The sequence below is a fragment of the Mesocricetus auratus genome, unplaced genomic scaffold, assembly GCF_017639785.1.
Source record: "Mesocricetus auratus isolate SY011 unplaced genomic scaffold, BCM_Maur_2.0 Super-Scaffold_100006, whole genome shotgun sequence".
NCBI lineage: Eukaryota > Metazoa > Chordata > Mammalia > Rodentia > Cricetidae > Mesocricetus > Mesocricetus auratus.
In genome coordinates, this window is record NW_024429190.1 from 68581854 (window position 1) to 68595562 (window position 13709).

The following is a 13709-nucleotide window of genomic DNA, read 5'->3' on the forward strand; positions in this document are numbered from 1 at the left end:
CCAAAGACTAGCATAGCTAGCCTGCACATTATTCACCATCTAATTCATGAAACATTTCTTTCTTCCCTTGCATACAGACAAATACCAATGTATCTCCTCCCCTGAGAAACAATGGACTTTAGGAAAAATATAGTACAATATAAAGATAATTAAAAACATGATAGAAACAAGTGTTATCTATTTACACACAGATATCTTACAAGTTTTTATTTGTATTATTTTTGTCATGTAATAACGTAAGAAATCACCTCATTTCCTCCGTGAGATTTGTAGCTCTTACCATCCACCTGAGCCCAGCCAGCCGGTGTCCTACATAACACCTACAGAAATCTGCTGTGCTGCTGACCCACTGCCCAGGCTCAAGTCCCTACCATTCAGTCAAGATGGGAGGGAGAGAGAAATCGAATGCATTCCTCCCTCTTCCAGGGAATCACCTATCAGCCTAGACTATGGAGGGAAAGTTCTGGATCTTCTGTTCAAAGATAGGAAACCCCCTCGCATTAACCCTACGTAGCCGAGAGCTGGGAACGGTACTCCTCTCTTCCACCACTACTTCTGTCTCCTCACAGCACTGCCCCTGTCACCCAATCGACACAGCAGGGCCTCTAAGTGCCAAGTCAAATGTCTTCCCAGAATTCCAACCACTAGCACCGTATACTCAGGGTGAACGCCCACTAGGATTTACTCCCCTGGGGGATTTGTCACTTGGTGCCCTTCTGATTTGCTTTTCACAGTTGTACACCATGACTGAATACACATTTCTTCTTTGCCTACACTGCTGCACCTAGCCACATGCCTGATTCTGACCTTGATTTCAAGTCCCTCTGTACACACACCACCGGTCTAAGAGTAAAGCTCATCCCAATGGAATCTCGCCTAGGCCTGAGGAATCTTACTGTTTGCATTCCAGGGTGCATTGAAAGAAGGAAGTTAAAAGACTGAAACTTTTCAGAATATACTGGCACAAGCGTTGACTCTATGTGATCCTGTATTGTGGCCATTATAACTCCCAGCTGTGATCCTAATGGCAAGGGCTCCCTTCCTGCCAGTCTTCAAGATGAGGCGACACTCATTTCAAAAGTCTAAGCAACAAGAAGGGCATGCATCAGGCGACTATTGAATTTGTATTTTCTTTGCTGCTTTTGTGTGTACATTAACCCTCGCCTTCTTCTGTATGTGAAGTGTATTCAAAGTCTATTCCTCCAGCCAAGGGTCAGGGTTAGCTTACAGCACAGATGGGATCTACTCAGCGAACAGAAGCTCTTGGCCTCTCCCTTGCCGTGATGTCCCCTGAGGGAGGATTCTTTTCCAAGGCTTAAAAAATAAATAAATGGGTTCGAGCCATGCTCCTTCCCCCTGGAAGTCTGGAAACAAGATAAACAGTATGAGGAAAGTGACCTTGGACTTTTCGTTACAAAGTATTTGAAAGAAGTTTCACCCAGTGAAAGCCAGGGGCATGTGCCTGGCTTTGCTCACTTACAACCTTAACCTGAGAACAACAAAGGACGAAGAACTCAGAGCTCGACATTACTTCACACAGTCCAGTTTCTATCCTTTGGGGAGCTGCCACCAGCCAGACCAAGCAGTGCTCCCTTTCAAGCCTTTCCTCCCTCACTGTTCCCAAAATCAGTAGGAGAAGATTTATAACGCCATCTTATCCAGAACGTGAACATGGCCTTGAACCGACCTCTTCTTCCAGCCCCTTCTCAGCCCAGGAATCAGACAATGACATGTGACCCTCCCAGTGAGAAACGGGATATTTTCTCTCCTGAACCACGCACTGTTTTCACCAAAATATAATCATCATTTCTTATCATACATTCTCCAGGGTCTCAACCACCTGGCCTCCAGGTGGGGACGCCTCAGGGACAGACACTCCAGGATGGAAAGTCCCTCCTTCTGCCAACACAGAGTCCTACCTGCAGCAGAATGTGTCCTAGCAGGCCCTGCAGCCGTGTCAGGTTGAGATCCTCAGGCATGTGCCGCAGCGCACGCAACATGGCTCATCTCCAAGTGTCATCCGCAGAATAACAACCACCTTTTCAGTGTGAACAGATCTTTGAGAACACATTAGTCCCCATAAACTGAGGAGAATGGAAAACCAGGAGCAAAGCTAAGATTATCTTTAAATGGAAACATACAGTTCAAAGAGAAACGTTTTGACTCTGCCTTTGAGAAGGTCCTAGTATTCAGGCTGCTCCTAGTCACAGTTCTTTCTTGTTGTTGTTGGTCTATTTGTGTGTGTGCATGCATGCTTTGCAGGTGCAGGAGCTAAGAAGATGGTGTGTGCACCCTCTGATCTGGAGTTACCAGGCATTTGCAGGACACCTGGCTTGTTATATGGGTGCTGGGATCCCAACTCTGGCCCTCATAACTGTTCATCTAGTGTTTTTAACTAAGAAAATACTCCTCTGTTCCTGCATTTTTTAAAAAATACATTGGTCATTGATTATTTACCCAAGGAAGATTCCTAAGTGTTCCTAACCCCTTCACTAAGTCTGTTTCCTGCTAAAAATGAGAGAAACTGTACAGTCTTCTGGTTCACAAGCCTACTTTCCTCAAAAATTCTCTCCTTCAGTCTCTGCTTCCTGTTGTACCCAGTGTCACAGTGGGTCCAGAGAACCCAGAATAATTTATCTTCTGTGTGGAATCTCGGGATGGAGGCATGCAAAAGTGGAACCTGTCTGGACACGGGGTCTGAATCTGCAGAGCAAGGGTTTGCACTTTCCTTCCTTCACCACAGGTCTCCGCTGCTCCCCAGCCCCTTCTCCTCCAGGGTAGTATCAGCCTAGAAGTATGTGACAGAGAATGTCCACATGCAAGGGTTGGGCAATATAACCTAGGAAACATTTCCATAAGTGTGTATAGACAGGGAAAGGGCCATTTCACACGTTTAATGGGAGCATGTTTGATCCTGTAAACTTCAGTTAGCCTCATTATTATGTTGTTTTTAACTAACTTTATTTTTATTATTTAGTTATTTTATTTGAATTTTAAATAGCTTGTTTTACATGTCAATTCCAGTTCCCTCTCCCTCCCCTCCTCCCGCACCCCCCCCGCAGCACCCCCCCATCCTTCCACCCTATTGCCAATTCCTTCCACATAGGGGATAGAGTCTGTCATTTCATTCAGGGTAGGGTCCAGGCACTTCCCTAAGAGTCCAGGCAGAGAGAGCAACCCTGTTTGTGTTATGGACACACGATGTCTGTTAGCATTCGAGGGATAAACACTGATCCACTGCTCAGGATCCCATAGGTAGCCCAGGCCTCCTCATTGACTCTCACATTCAGGGGGTCTGGATCGGTCCCATGCTGGCCTCCCAGCTGTCTGTCTTGGGTCCAAGAGCTCTCCCCTGTTCGGATCAGCTGTCTCGGCTGGTTTTGCCAGCCCATTCTTTGCCAATTTGCTCTTCGCTCCTCTCTCTCTCTGTCGCTGGGTTCCTTGGGTTCTGTTCAGTATTTAACTGTGGGTGTTTGCCTCTGCTTCCATCAATCACTGGATGAAGGCTCCAGGATGGTTATAGACATCAAGTTCACTATCAGGAATAGGCATTCAAGGTGGTCTCTACACCATTGCTTAGCTTGCCAATTGGTGTCATCCATTTAGATCACTAGAGGTCACAATGGTGCCTGAAAACCAAAATGTGTACCTCTAATCCAACTTGGATTTGGGGTACACCATAAAGAAAAGTCACATTATTCTTTCCAGTGTAGACGATGCTGTACAGCAATTTCTTCCTAGTTGAAACATTCCATCCCATGGGGCAATTGTTCATTAAGACTACACAAGTTCTAAGCAGAAGCTTAAGACTCAGGAAATAAGCTACTCATAAGTCACAGGAATTCCTTGAAACTTAACAAAGCCATAAGGTCCCTCTGTTTCCAATGCTATGTAAGCAATAAAAGTGGCTGAGGAAGGAAGACTCTTGGATCTTGTAGAGCTGTCACCAAACCCTGGAGAGCAGTGCAGGTTCCAGTTTTCATGAGCTGTCACCCATACTGGCATGGGTTTCAGAACACAGCTGTCTTTCAGTTGTCCGTGTTCATGCATAAGTAACCCCAACAAACTTGTTGGTTCACCAAGTTGGACTGTGGTGGTATCATTGCTATGGGCTATTGTGAGTTCTCTATCTGAGGTGAGTAGACATTTGTTCATAACCCTATCCCCAAAAGAGTGTCTCCTAATAGGTGTGTCTCACTCTTTGAAGGAATTCTAGGGGAGAAAGTTTGTCCCACTTCAGATTCCAGAGTTGTTCACAGAATTCTTTAATTAGAAGGAGTAACATTATAAAGAGGATAAATTGGGAGGCAGGACCCTTGAGGGAAGACCATATGAAGGCAAAGGAAGAGACATCAGAAGAGACCACCCTAGCAGAGCCTTGATCTTGGACATCTCACGTCTAGGATGTGAGAGAACAGAGGTTCTCCTGTTTAGGACATTTAGTCTAGGGTATTTCATTAGACAGCCCTGGCCAACTAATTCAGCCCTTTAGGAACACAACCTTTTCTCTTCCATCTGCTCCTGCCAGGGTTCTCTGTCTACCAGATCTTGTTTCCCCAGTGAGTTGTCTGAATATGGCTCGGAAGAAAATATACAATATCTGCAACAGGCAAGGAAAGCTATATCTCACCCAACCACCGGTTTCCATTCCTCCCGTCTGCAGCAGTAGAGGGGAATGGGACTTAGAACATCAGATATATTTCACTGATATGAAACACATAAGGATCGAAGAGGAACAGGAACGAGCCAAGCAGTAGGGACACAATCAGGGAAAGTCAAAGCCTGGGATTCAGTGAGAGTCACACTAATGGTGATAGTTGAAATCACTGAGTTTTTGTTACTTTCTTTCCTCTCTATGACCTAATGGGTACATACAAGCTGGACATTCACCCCACCTAGGAAACATTCCCATTAAAAAGACAAGAGCAACTAAACACTGTACCTAAAAAGAGTACCTCAATTAGATTTACAAAGAATTAAAGAATTTCTATTTAACTTTATTGTTTGTGTACCAATATGAGCTCTTTGAATTCTTTGTACTGAAGCTCAATTAAAGAGCCCAGTAGTCTATCCATAGGTTAAAGGTCAGAGATGGGTATGTCCCAAACTAGTGAAATATGATCACCCCATATGCAAGAGTCCCCAAGGGAAACTGACCTTCAATAGCCTTGAGAACAGTCTGGGTCACATTAAATAGCTCAGGGTAAGTTAAGAGTTTCTAACTGTCAAAACAATGAAATGCTAACTTTTCTCAAAACACAGCCAAAAAAAAAAAAAAAAAAAGAGGAAACCAGTCTTCACCAAATGCCTGAATGTATAAAAATATATCAGTTTGAATCATAATACAGAAAATACTACTATTTTTGCATCCTGATTTCAAGCAGGACAACTCAGACCTCTTCCTTTGCCAAAGAGCCAGTGGGGAACAGAGAAGTGACATAATTACTAGCTTTGCACATACAGCTCCTGGCTCTCATTTCCACCCCTGTGTTCCCAGCTCCAGCTGAGTTCTGAGAATGACCTCTCCCTACTGCTGCTCTCCAGCAGCAGTGGGGTCAGAAGTCACCTCCCCCAGGACAAAGCAAAGACTGGTAATTCTTTCTTTCACATTGCTGGTCTCCACATCACTCGACCCTACAGGGATCTGAAAGAAGAGTAAATGAGGAGACAATTGGGTTCCTTTGGCAGACCAGGAGGGGAAAGGCATCCCTTTTCCAATTGTCCCCCTTCCTGAATCTAGAGTTTTTAGTTTTTATTGTTTTACTCTCAAAAGTTTCTACTCTACCTGGAAGAGGCCCAGCGAGTGCTACTGTCCCAGAATATGATGCCAAGCTTTGGTAGTTAACAAAGAGCTTTCTATACAAGCATGGAGACCTGAGTTTGATTCCTAGAACCCCATGAAAAATTCAGTCAGGATGACACATGCTTATAATCCCAGTGCTGAGAAGACAGAACAAACAGATCCTAGTGGCTCAACACCCAGCCAGCCTTAATGGAAGATCCAGACCAGTGAAAGATGCTGCCTCAAACAAACAAACAAAAAAGGAATAAGAGACAATGCATGGGGTTGACCTTTACATGCACACATATATTTCTGCATATGCACACACATGAACACACATGTGAGCATCACACATACACAGAGAGAGAGAGAGAAAGAGAGAGAGAGAGAGAGAGAGGGAGGAAGAATAGATTAAACAAAAGTCTAAATAGTAAAAAGTAGGATATTCATTTACAGTCCCTCTTCAGTTATTATAATACATATTGCCAGACTTGGCCCGAGCAGGACATCTGAAGATGACCCTGAAAAACAAATTACCAATCCTAAAACAAATGATGTTCTGAAGCTGGCTCAACCTCATCCAAGAAATACTTACTCCCCTAACGTCTGCTCAACTACCCTAACCTTCCAGTATGTAGTAGGTCTCATCTCTCTCCTTGAAATAACTATGCAGCTCCTTAACTTTTCAATGTTCAGTCTCCAATCTGCACAGGCAATCAAGGACTACCATACAACTAAGATTTTAATATCAAAGAAACAGGGGTGCATGAATAGAAGTGGGAACTCAAAACAAAACAAGCTTTCTTTTCTTTTAGATATAGTTAGAGGTTCTAATGCTAGGGAAATCCAGAGGGGCCTGATCTTGCCTGTCCTCCCTGCTGGGTGCAATACAACATTTTTTATCCAGCTGTTCTTGTTGGAATCCTTAACATTGCTGTCCTATTCAAGCTCACCTTTGGCTACTTAAAATCTCTGCCACATCTGTCTAATTCTAATACTTGCTCTCTCTTCAAACTAGAGGGTGAGTGTTTTTGACTTTGAAAGAACATATTATTGATTGTTTTGGGTTTGTTTGCTTTTACCTTTTAGTGTACCCTGGAATTTTTGTTTGGAAGCCTGACATGTACTGAATTAAAGGAACTAGGCAGAGTGAGCAGACCTTTTAGTGTGATGTTTTGCTTATCTGCTAAGAGGCTAGACTGTGTTTACTGTTTGCAATAGCTATAGGTGTCAGGGGATAAAGTTCCTTCTGGCCTGTTAGCACCCCTGTAGTTAAAACCCCTGTAGGGTTTTCCTAGGGACCCTTTGTCAAATAATGCCTGAATTGTATGGTTGCAGCCTGATTGATATGGTAATGAGGGTCAGGGAAATCATTCTCTGTTCCTATGATTAGTCTACACTTATTGAGCCTGTACCCCTGCTCTGGGATCTTTTAAAGTGCCAGCACACTCAGGAACCCCATGCACACATGCATGCATGCATGTGTGCACACATGCACTCCCACGCACGCACACATACACACCTCCCTCCTGACAGGTGACACAGCCAGCCTACAGAGAGCAAGTATTGGCTCTTTCCCTTCTAGGTGTGTTAAGCTCCTGTGAAACCCTATTTAATTAGACTCTGGCAAAATAGTTCCACAAAAACATGTTATGTTACAAAGAATGGAATCCTCCAGACAGGTTTGAAAATGGCCTGTCTTCAGGCCTAGGTATAAATTTGATGGTGATCTCAAGCAAAACCCTTCCTTAACTCCAGTACAACAAGGGGGGAGACTAGGACATCTGAGTCATGCACTGTGTCTTTTAAAACACTGGGATGCGTGACAAAGTCCTCTTAGAAAACATTGCAAGCCAAGTTACCCTTTTCTTAGAATTCCTAGGGAAAAAAAAAAAAACAAAAAGAAGCAGTAAGATATCCAAGTGGGGGCAGGAAAAACTTCCCCACAAATTAATACTAGGGAAAACCAGAGCATTTCAAACATCTAGCTAAAAGCAAACATCCAACTGCAGGTCTATGGTTTCTAAAACATCTCTTCCTGTTTCAGCCCTTACTTAATTCATACCTGGGCTGTAATTGACAAAACAGTCATTTTCTGTCCCCTTAAAGAATTCTCACAGATTATCTCCAAATAGGGGTCATTTTGAGCTTTGGAGATATTAGGGACAGTTGCACTAAAAGATGGAGAGTCTCAAATGTAAAAGGACCATCAAGGCAATCTGGAAACCATTTCCACAATGGTCATCCAGGAAGGGAAAGTGCCTATTTCTGATTTTAAATGAAATAACTGAGTAATTTTCTTTTACTTGTGTTTTTAAACTGCCGAGTTCCACTGGCAGAGAAGAGCTAAACTGGCACAGGTTGGAAACTCACAGACCTCCCCCTGAAAACTCGGTACAGCGGTGCTTTTAGACTCAGATTGCGTGTATATCAACAACCCCAGCCAGGCACTGGGTGCTTGTAAAATGAATGTATTTTAGATGGGGACATCATTATGATTTTATAACCAAATTATTTTTAGAGGCAAATTATTTCTCTCCAAGCCAGAGGGGAAGATCCAAAGCAACCCACTGGAGAAACCACTTAGAATTAATTTGGGGACTTGAGAAAATCATGGCATCAGAAGCCATCAATTCGTTTCATTGCTTTCTGTCTGTCTGTCGTCTTTCTTTTCTTCTTCCAGGTTTCTTTTACTTTAGGCTGCTCAAGGTTGAGTACTACGCCCTGAAGAGCTGGAAAATGAAGCAACAGCACAGGCTAAAGTCATTAGCTTGCAATTTTTTTTCCTGGTTAAACTGTTTCAAGCAGTCAACATCAATTTACCAATAAAGAAAGCAGACTCGACTCCATGTGATGCCGCCCCCCTTCTGCAATCAAATGGGATCTCAATTTTACTTTTGTAGTTGACACTTACAATTACACACCTGAGGAATACTGTGAGACGCTTTGACGCAGTTATACAGCGTGAGGTGTGTACAGCTCGGTACAGTAGCAGTCTTCTCAAGCACTGTACCTTGCTGTGGGAAGAATATTGCAAATCCTGTCTCCTAGCTTATTCTGATACACAGTACATGATCTTTACCTACCATCACCTTTCTGCACAATATGATAGCAAACTTATTTCCCTTGTCACTTAGTGGCCATTCTCCAAAATTTTCCCATCTCTCCTCTGCTTCTGCCAACCAAAGTCAGGATTTAAACTTTAAAGCATGCTGTTGTTTGTTTTTTAAAGTCTGAAAGCATAGCAAGAAAAAGATGCATGCTTAGCAAATCAACCCCTATCCTTTTAAGGAATGAGTTCTATAGCTGTAGACACAGAAATATAGGGATGTAGTTTTAATCCTACCATTCTGAAATACAATAATAAACAATATACAATCATTTCCATAGTTTCATCTAGTAGATATTCTAATTGGCCTTATTCTCAGGCATCTGGTTTTTCAGGATGGTTATCCTGCTCATAACCTCCATGGCCTGGGATGGAAGCAGTGAAAACACCCAAGTTAGTGAGACAAACATACCTGTTGAGAGAGAGAGAATGTGTGAGTAAGTGAGGCAGGGAGACATTGAAAACCTTCTAGCTGATAACCTCAATCTAAGAGGGAAAAAAGAGACTAAAGATGGGAGATGGATGATGACTTTGCACAACCAAGTCTTTAGTTTTAATAACACACCAATTTATTCAAGGGAAGTAAAAACCCAGCCTGCCTCCATCTTAGGCTTAAAAGCCATCTTAAGTAAAGACAAACTAGGTTCATTCCTGTTTATATAAAACCTCTGTAACCTTAACTACAAATGGTTCTGTATTGCCTGTTCCAGGATAGCAATCATGTCTGTGTTTGAGAAAGATAATAACCATCTTGAAGCCCTACCTGTGTTTCAAAAGGGTTGTTATGACTACCTTGTTATGACTACCTGCTGCTATGACCACCTTGCAAACATGTTATTGTTTCGGGAGGTTGTTATAACTAACTTGTTATGCTTATGTTCTGCTCCTGTAACTCTGCCTATTTTGCCTGTAAAGTCCCCCATTTGGAAACCTTCTACCCCGGAGCTGTAAAAACTTTGTCAGCCAATGCCAACCTCTGAAACTCCACCTTGGGGAGAAGCAGCCCATGAACATGGATGAAAAAGCTTGCTTTGATTAATTGCTTGCTCTAATTAATTTGGCCCTGATTTGGTCTTTCTCTTCCCATCTCTGTAATTAACAGAAGCCTGCCCAGACCAGGATATAAGGACAATAAAATCACACTGCCTCTCACCCAGCAGCTGCACATGGAAGAGAGACACATGGCCAGTGTTTCTTCTTTGCTCTCTGCGGCTTCCTCACAAGCTGGTAGGGGCTCTCTCTCCTCTTTGTTTTTATCCTTGCAAGCCTTCTCAAGACCAATGGAGATTCTATTCATTTTATACACACACACACTTCAACATAGTCTAAACAGCACCTCTAATATTGCCAAAAAATAAAAAATAAAAACATTCTCTTGTTTTTCTTTTTATTGACTTCATCCCTGTGACAGCTTTGGGTTCTGTCCACCCAGGATATTCCAGACTCTGTCTTCTAAGAGAATTCTCAACCACAGGTTTTTACCCCCAAGGTACCAAAAGAAAAAAGGAAAGAATTAGCAGACAATGTTGTAGCCAGCCAGGCTCTGTTCAAGAGAATGTAAGGTTCCCTTCCTGATAACTCCCAGGGGTTATTGACCTGACTCTATAACCAGTACAGCCAGGAAACATTAGAATTTAAACACAACACAATACTTTGGGAGGTAAGATGGTTATTCATAGAAAATTATGGTTAAAACAGGAATTTTGTAGAATTCTCCCTGGAGGACAACTGCCAGACGTGAACAAGTAGAAATGTTTAACCAACTCCAAGCCCTCATTCCAATTCACTGTGGATGATTAAATGTTCGTAAGGAGAAGTCTTGGGAGGACAGGAGAAGTTCTAAGATTGGAAAGAAAAAAGGAAAGGTTGGGGCTTTGTGGCAGAGAAGAAAAAGGCATGTATTTTCTCCTGTTAACAGCTGTGATTCCCAAATTCCTGAAGAACTTACGAGTTTCACAGCCTCACTGACTCAGCTGGCTTCTCCTTTCCCCTCCCCATTCCCTTCTGGAGTGGACATCAGGATCAGCAGGTGACAGGGGCCACAGAACCTGTCCTTTGGTTGGGCAGGGAATGGAGGCTCTGGCTGTCCTTTCCTGGGGTGCAAGAGACCCTTGATTTACATTCAACGAAAAGAAGCACTGTGGAAGTTAAAAACTTCACCCCCTTTTTCCTCCTCTGCTCAGAAACACAGAGGAAGTAACTCTGCCCTGTACTAATTCCAGATGAATAGCATCTTCCCTAAAACGAGAATGGCTGTGTGGCAGCTGTAGCTCAGAGTCCAGGGAACCTCCTGAGATTAGTTCAGGACAAAGAACTGGACTAGAACAACAATAGTAATAGAAATAACGTTCATTAAGAAAGAGGAAGAAATGTGTGAGACTGTGAGGGGGGTGAGCAAGGCAGAGGAATGCACCAAAAGCATGGGGGTGAATCTCAAGCCGCTCAGAGGTCATTGACACAGTACCTGCCCCTTCTCTACTTTTGTAGCCAGCCTTCTCTGGAACATTCTTAGTTCATTACATGTAGCCCGGATGGGGAACGGTTCCCACTCCTTTCCTGTCAACCAGCTGCATCCATGTGTTAAATCTTTTTGTTTAAGTGATTGGTTAGTTGGTTTGTTTTCTGAGACAGGGTTTCTCTGTGTAGCTCTGTCCTGGAACTCAGGTATTAAAGGCGTGTGCCGCCGCTGCCACCACCCTCGTGTGTTAATCTTGATTTCCCTCTGCATCCCTACCCTCCTATTGCACTATAATTAAAACCATGTGAAGTTCAAAGAAAATTCTGAGTGATAAGAAGCCAAGTTTTGTCATCTTTTGACAAAGGAAGAAACAGTGTCCCTGCCTACGAGATCAATGTCACTGTCAAACGTCAAATATTAATTTAATCTCAGCACTTGGGAGGCAGAGGCAGGTGCATCTGTATGAGTTTGAAGCCAGCCTGATCTACATAGTAAGTTCCAAGCCAGGCCAACCAGGGCCATGTAATAAGATCCTGCTTCAAAAAAGTGGAAAAGGAAAAAGAACGTTTCTATTAGGTTCCATCTCCCACCTTGCTTAGGAAGAAGTTATTTGAGAACCAAAGTTGATGTAATGGAAAATAGTTGAAAGAGATTCTAGTTATAACACAGATGGGACAGGAAAACTGGAACTTCAAAAGAAAACGTAAGTAAAAAATGTCAGGGTCATGTGGGGCCTGAGTCAGGAAGGATGCCTAAGGCCTCTGGGAGACTGGTGAGAGGCAGCTGAAGCCCACTGAGGAAGTACAAGAACCTCTGAAAGGACACTGAAAAGCAAAGTAGGAGTTTTCACAAGATCACTCGTGGCTCAGCTCGGATCACCCAGACCACAGTTTCTAAAGGGCAGTGACACACCTCTAAGTTCCAGGATGGAAAAGTCTCTCCTGGCCAGACGTTCACAGAAAAGGTCTGGGTTACCAGTGACCAAAAGACTCCAGTTTGGAGACCCGCAAAGGGCATGCCTGACAGATAGCCTTGTTCTAGGAGGACTGGGTGTAAATGCAGGTCGTTGTGTAGTGCTTGTTGTGTATAAATTTAACCCCAGGGCCTTTGAGTTGGCTCAGCTAGAAAAGCAGTCACCATCCAAACCAGATGACGCCTGAGCGTGGAACCCACGTGGTAGGAGAAAACTGACTCCCAAAACTTATTCTCTGACCCACTGACCCACGGGACACATGTACACACACACACAAATAAATAATTTCTTTTCCTGTGATAAGAAAGTTTAAGCCCCACTCCTATGTTTGTCTATTTCTTTTGTTTTGTGTGCGGGTTTTTCTTTAGATTTGGTTGATTTGGGTCTTTTTTGTTTGTTTTGTTTTTTTGCCCTTCTCCTCACATACAGGACTCATCTCCTTCTAAACAAAAATAGACTATTCATTTTTAATATTCACTTGAGGGACTAACTAGCACTGTCATGTGTCTCCATGTCATCCCAATTAAAGGCACCGAATATGGTAAATGCTCATTATTCAACACATATTTCATGAGTGCTGTTGTGTGTGCCAAGCACTGCTCCCAGTTCCAGGAAGACATCCATGAAGAGGGGAATTCATCTGTTGAAATGGAAAATGTATCAGGTGAGGAGTCCATTTTTATATCCTTTGAAAATCTCATACATGTGTGGTCTAAATATCCATCCCATCCAAGCCCTTATCCAACACGCTCCCTCTCCCTCTCAGCTTACTGTCCTTTTTCTTTTTCTTTCTTTTTTTGACCCATTGAGTCCAGCCAGTGCTATTCATATGCACATGTGGGGGAAGTCATTCACTGCTTTGGCAAGCCACTAATGGTCACTCCCTGAAGGAAAGGTGATTCCTCTCTATACCTTACCTATACTCCCACAACCATCAACTACCAATTGCTCCTCAGGATTGACCCTCAGAAGCCCTGTCCCACTCTACTAGAATTTTTAACTGTCTCAATCTTACGGATGCCATGTTGTTGAGAGTGACATGAATGTGAGTTCAGGAGTGGGACAGCCATGCCATCTCCAGAAAACAGCATGCCCTGCTCTTAAATTCTTCCTACTGTCTCTTTATCTATGTTCCAAGCCTTGGTGGAGACGGAGAAAGTTGTCCCAGGTACAGCTGGGCACCCACATCACTTGTTCTTAGCTTTTTGAACAGTTTTGAGCCCCACTGACCACAAATCATTGCTGTAAGAAGCTTCTCTAAGGGTTAGGACAGTACAAGTCTATGGATACAAATATAAAAATTCAGAAATCAGCTCAGTGTTACACTTTGTTACATAGTGTTACACTCAGTTCTTTACACTTTGGGAAGATATGTTATTGTAATTGG